Source organism: Abramis brama (genome assembly GCF_963993115.1).
Source record: "Abramis brama genome assembly, chromosome: 2".
Taxonomy (NCBI): Eukaryota; Metazoa; Chordata; class Actinopteri; order Cypriniformes; family Leuciscidae; genus Abramis; species Abramis brama.
In genome coordinates, this window is record NC_139964.1 from 45,737,463 (window position 1) to 45,743,994 (window position 6,532).

Sequence of the window (6,532 nt, forward strand, 5' to 3'; positions counted from 1 at the left end):
CTCAGTGACATGGGAGCCGTCGATTGAATCAGCCCTGCAAACCTGTTGGTAGACAACTTAGTGGATAGTGGAAATATGCACTCAAACACTCTGGAGACCGTCCCAGATGATGTCCCACCAGCAGAAGGGGCAGCCCATCCCGGTCCAGCAGCTCCAGGGTCTCCCTGCTCAGCTCAATAGAAGTCTACATCATTTTTTTCTTATTTTATGTATTGTAAATGTAAATGTTTATGTTGATTTTGATATGTTTAACGTATGTTGTTCATAGTTGGAAAAAGTACTTTAATGTAGCCTGTGGAACAAATGATTTTCATTTACCAATTGTATTTGGAAAAAAAAAAGTATAGAAGAATTTGTTTCATGTAGAAATTATTACTGTCATTACAAAAATAAACAATGACCAGAACAATTCATTCTCTTTTATTTACACATTTAAAGTTGCATAAAAACACAGAATTTTTCTTTCCTTTTAAAAAGTAAAAGTGAAAAAAGTGAAACAAGAATAAAAAATATATATTTTTCAATCATTCTCTCAAGAAGAGAAAACAGCCTGTCCATCCTCTCCCTACTCTCCAGTGCTCTCCTCGCCTCTGCCTCCCTTTGTAGTTGGCCTCTCTGTCTCGCCGCCTTCATGCTACTGGTGCTGCTGCCCCTGGCTCCTCCTCACCGTGGGCACCCACTGCTGAATTCGGCCCTGGTGTGTCCTCAGGGATTGAGGCAATGAGGACGGGGGTTGGTGCAATGCCTCTGTCCCAACACCTCATCCATGAGGACAAACCAGGGCCAAGTTTCAGCAGTGGGTTTCCCACTCACACCCTCACCTGTCCCAGGACACTTGCAATCCTAAGAGCAGAGCAAATGAACCATGGCTTGTTAACAACAACAGCACAATACATTTCAGCAAAGACGTGTATTAACTTTCTTACTTTGTATTTTTTTTTTTTCTGAATTGCTCTAAAAAAGCAGAAAAGGGTACTTAACACAGGGGTGCAATCTTAAGTGCATTGTTAACACTGCAAAATATGACACATCAAGACATGCATACAAAATACTTAAGAAATCATATTTCTACTCAAATTTGGTTAAAACCACATAGCTTTCATGACAGCACTACAAAAACACATAAAAGTGAAACCCCATTCCCTTATCAAATTGAGCGTCAGCGTCAGTTCTGGCAGGCCAGGTAGTCAAGACGCTGCTAATGCTGTTTGCTAACAACACTGTCCCGTCAGCTGATCTGCTCCAGCTGAGCTGCATTAGCTCGTTAACTCCCCTCGCTGCTCAATGGCCAAAGCTCAAACAAGGTGCCCTATTTAAAGCACATTCAGTTGCTCATACATACTTGCTGCTCGCTTCTGCTGATCTGTACGCTGGTAAAAAGCTGTTTAATTCCTTCATCTAGCTTGTTTCTCAGAAGGTGGCTTAGTCATCTCTTCATAGCGCTTGCACTGTAGACTGTCAAAACAGTTCAAAGACAGATAATTCTAGGTAACAGCATGTTTTAGCTATTGTGGTCTTGAATAGTCATTTCAGTAATTAATTAATAATTTTTACCATAATATAATTGCTAAATTAGGGTGGCTCAGACGACACCGTTCGAGACACTCAATTTCTGTTTTGGGGGGAATAGCTCATCTAGTCAAAATATGTGAGAGCCCTTATGCTGCTGCTGCATCCCCTCATGCTGATAATGCTGCCCCTATATGCGGCTGCTATCTCCTCATACTGTGCTGTCCCCTGACTCTGCTAATTCATGATGGTCAGGGGACTCATCTGATCAGAACATACTGCTGCTGCTGTCCCCTGAGTCTGCTAACTCATGGGTGGTCAGGACTCATCTGATTATAACATATTGCAAATTATCCGTGTATATTTGTAGATTACTAGGCATATAAATTGTTAAAATAAAATCATCCTCTGTATCTCAGAGAATTGCCAGGTGTGGTTTTGTTTGGGGGGATATTTTAGCTCTCACAGTCCTAAACTGTGTGAGCGTTCCCTAATGCTGCTGCTGCTGCTGTCCTCTGACTCTCTGCTATTTCATGGTGCTCATGAAAGGTCAGAGGACTCCCTGAACAGAGCCATACCGCCAAATTCAATTCAGGAACATCAACCTGTTTGCAATCTATTCAATATAAATTCTTTAATTATTTTTATTGTCTGTGTTCTTGACTTAATGGACCTGACAGAAATTGAGCGTCAGCGTCAGTTCTGGCAGGCCAGGTAGTCAAGACGCTGCTAATGCTGTTTGCTAACAACACTGTCCCGTCAGCTGATCTGCTCCAGCTGAGCTGCATTAGCTCGTTAACTCCCCTCGCTGCTCAATGGCCAAAGCTCAAACAAGGTGCCCTATTTAAAGCACATTCAGTTGCTCATACATACTTGCTGCTCGCTTCTGCTGCCCACCACCTCCCCAGCTCCTCCTTATGCATAACATGGTATTTGCTTTATGTCATGTTGCCTGCTCTGTTCACAGGGGGGATATTTTAGCTCTCACAGTCCTAAACTGTGTGAGCGTTCCCTAATGCTGCTGCTGCTGCTGTCCTCTGACTCTCTGCTATTTCATGGTGCTCATGAAAGGTCAGAGGACTCCCTGAACAGAGCCATACCGCCAAATTCAATTCAGGAACATCAACCTGTTTGCAATCTATTCAATATAAATTCTTTAATTATTTTTATTGTCTGTGTTCTTGACTTAATGGACCTGACAGAACTGCTTTTCCTATTGTTGTGGGCTTTATAGGGTAAAAAAAAAAAATGTTATTTGAATACTATGAATTTGCAGTTTGTAATTAACTAGCTAAACTACATGATCCAAAGTACTTAACTACTGAAAAAGCTACAGAGATTTAAATGCACTGCAGTTTAACGACAACCAACTACTGTAAACTGTAGAATAACTGGTAATTGAACTATATGCATCATAAACAAATAAAATGGCCAGACATATTTTTACCAGTCTTTCTATTGTTATCATCATCTCATAACTTCGCCACTTCACATTAACTTGGAAAGGTAATAAAAAAAAAAAACTTCCTAAAGTGTCACAATAAATGGGAAAAACGAGTCCAAAAAGACGTATAATAGGTGGATCTGGCAACACGGAGGCTGCACCCGCGCCCTCACCCCTAATTTCCACCAACTGCGGAACGGCTGCGGATCCGCTCCGGAACGGCGGCGGAGTCAATATGTTTCCATTAAAGTCAATGTGTGTATTTTCACTGACTGCGGAACGGCTGCGTTCCGACTCCGGCGCTCCGCAGCCCTCCGGAGCAGATACGCAGAGCTTCTATTTTTGCCGGATGCCGGAGAGCTCCGCAGCAATTCAGTACTTATATCGCGCGATCATACGTGAATTTGCGAGATCTCGTGGGTCCTTGTGACCTCAGCTGTCAGCCAGCCGTTCCGCAACAAATCCGGACCTGGTGGGTATTGAAGGATGACGGAGCACGGAGCCGACACGCAGCGGAGCCGATCCGCAGCCGTTCCACAGTTGGTGGAAATCCGGGGTCACTCACAAGTCACAACACGCTCTCAAGCCCCGTTCACTGTTCTAACGTTACCTTCTCGCAGCGACATGAATTGCAAACACTCATATGAAGTGTTTTAAAAGGCTAATTAATCATTCAGAGAGCTTGAAATTTTATTTTTGAATATAAATTACTCAAAAATTATTTTTTATATAAATTATTTTTTACCGAGGTCCGGACCTCGGTGACCTCATAGCTGGCTACGGCCATTCACCCTACCCATGACAGACATTTCTGGAGTTTGATATTTACTAACTAAATATACTAACATTTCTAACATTTGATTTTTCACCAGCAACGACTGCAAACTCACCTGTTGGCCGCTCATCTTGTTCAAAAAACGTCCCCCACGCTAGCGTTTCTTCTTCTCTTCTCTTTCCATGTCCGTGGCGGCGCTAAGCAAGTCGGTAACAGCGCCACCTGCTGTTGTGGAGTGCGAATTACATGACCGTTTACTAGCATGTGTGTGGATCTGAAGGCATTTGTGTGTGGATCAGCAAGGCGGAAAATTAGTGCCAAAAGTCACGTGACAGTTTTTCGTACTTGTAGAATTTTGTTTTGTACTTATAGAATTTTGTTTTGTACTTGAAGGTTTTTTTTTTTTTACTTGAAGGATTTTTTTTGTACTTGAAAGATTTTAGTTTGTACTTGAAAGATTTGAGTTTGTACTTGGAGGATATTTTTGTCATTGAAGAAATACGTTTCTTTGTATATGTAAAACGTACTGTATTTGTTTGATAGATACGTTTTTTATTTGCAGAACAAAATGCATTAGTTTGTGAGTGATGTTTTGTATTTGCAAACCACACTAAGTTTGTTTGTGAATCGTTGGGTGTGAGTAAAACACGTTTTGTGTGTGTGTGAGGTTTTGGCATGATTCTAACTCCATACTGCCGCGTCCTGTCCAGAACCCACACATACCCACACACGGAGTGGGTTCCACAGATCGGGATGTGGGTGCCAGAGGGTGCCCCGTCTTTGAGAAAGGAGGTCCTTCCTCAGGGGGATTGGCCAGGGAGGGGCTGTCACGAGGAGCAACAATTTGGAGAACCAAGTCCGGGTGATCCAATAAAGCGCAACCAATAGGGTCACTCCGGCCCGTAGAAGGAGAGGTTCGACCTTTTGCCATGCCCATCTTGGGACTCGATTGTGAAGCCAGTGCTGAAGCGGTCTCATATGAAGCAGTCTGAGCGGTGTGGCTGCCGCTGCGGATGCCATATGCCGCAGGAGCCTCTGAAATAACTTCAGTGCCATATGCCGCAGGAGCCTCTGAAATAACTTCAGTGGAACCGCACTCTTGCCCTCGAATGGACTCAGGCAATTCAGCAGTGACTGCGTGCGCTCGCTTGTAAGCTGCGCGTACATGGCGACCGGTCAATTTCCATACCGAGAAAAGAGATCTTCTGCACCGGGGAGAGTTTGCTCTTTTCCCAGTTGACCCGAAGGCCCAGACGGGCGGAATACTGGAGCACCAGGTCCCTGTGTTCGCAAACCTGCTCTCGAGAGTGAGCTAGAATCAGCCAGTCATAGAGATAGTTCAGGATGTGAACCCCGTGTTGCCGGAGTGGCACAAGGGCTGCCTCGACGACTTTTCAATCAATCAATCAATCAATCAATCAATCAATCAATCAATCAATCAATCAATCAATCAATCAAACTTTATAGCACTTTTCTATAGCACTTTACAGCAGCCACCAGGTGTCCAAAGTGCTTCACATCAAGTACAGATAAACAAACACCACATTTGACTTTTATGAAGATTCAAAGAATATGTTTAACCCTCTGGGGACCAAGCTGTTTTTGGGGTCCTTGAGATGTTCTGACATGCCTTGACATTTGTGCTTTTTTCAGTTATTTATAAACATGTTAATGGCAAAGGTGTAAATTCACTCTATATAGCACAAACAGGGCTACCATAATATGCGAGCAACGTGTATGTAGATGTTTGTATTTTTAAGAGAATAATGTTTATGCGTGGTTATTGGAAAAAATTAAAATGAAAGTTGCTGAATTAAGACCACAAAACACATATTAAATATGTGTCCACAAGACTTTTGACTAATGGATGTTGTCCCTTTGAGTTCTAGCTTCAAAATGATGTAAAAATAGTATTGCTTTATCGTTCACAAAAAAAAATACATTGATTTAAATGGTGTAAAACAGGTTTTGCTTGGAAAGCCAATATGCGAGGGGGAGGAGTAGTTTACACCTTAGATTATGAATGTCCCACCCACTCTGCATAATGAGCCATTCACTCAGGTGTGAAACTGACTGAGCCACAATGCAAGGACAAAAGATGTATTTAGAAGAAGACTTATATTGACCATTTAAGATTTCCCTTACATCTCTCTTGTAAATATGTTTTGCTATTTTATTAAAAATGTTACAATTACAACAATAATTACAATTTCAACAATATTTCAAGTGTAGGCCTACTCTTTCTTTGTAAAAAAAAAAAAAAAAAAAAGATTATAGGCCTACATTTTATCATATGTATTCATTAGTTTGAATATAGCCAACATTGGAACATCTAACATCTTAGTCTATGAATTTATTTTTGACAAAAATAGTATTTTTTTTGCAGTTTAATACGTTGCTTATACAAATACATTTTATTTCAACATATTCCAGTCGATTTTTACTCATCTCAGTAGGCTATAGCAAAGCAGTTTATTCTTTCACACACAGACGCGCGATTCATATTTAGGCTAAACAGTCTTTACAAATATGTCCCCTTCATTCATCTCACAGAAAGGCGAGTCATATTATAGAAATGCGATTCATCTTTTTGCGGTTTACATAGGCCTACACTAACGTTATTCCATAACGTTATTTCCACACGTGAGAAAAGAAAACAGCCTACCTCACTCCTCAGCGGAATCTGCTCCTCATTTCAGGAGATATTGCTCCTCATCAGCACTGTTCTGAGGAATCTTTTCTCCATAAGGTAGGCTATAATGTCTCACTCGCGAGGAGTCGCGACGCGCTTTGTTTACAGCTGA

At 41.7% G+C, this 6,532-nt stretch overlaps 1 long non-coding RNA gene across 1 annotated transcript; it reads right to left on the reverse strand.

The window, feature by feature from the left end:
* Positions 1 to 404: 404 nt before the first annotated feature.
* Positions 405 to 3,917, reverse strand: LOC311078240. The gene is made up of 2 exons (XR_014605085.1): positions 3,844 to 3,917; positions 405 to 843 (listed from the first exon to the last, which is right to left on the reverse strand). It is a non-coding gene; the product is annotated as an uncharacterized lncRNA (long non-coding RNA).
* Between the last annotated feature and the right edge of the window lie 2,615 nt (positions 3,918 to 6,532).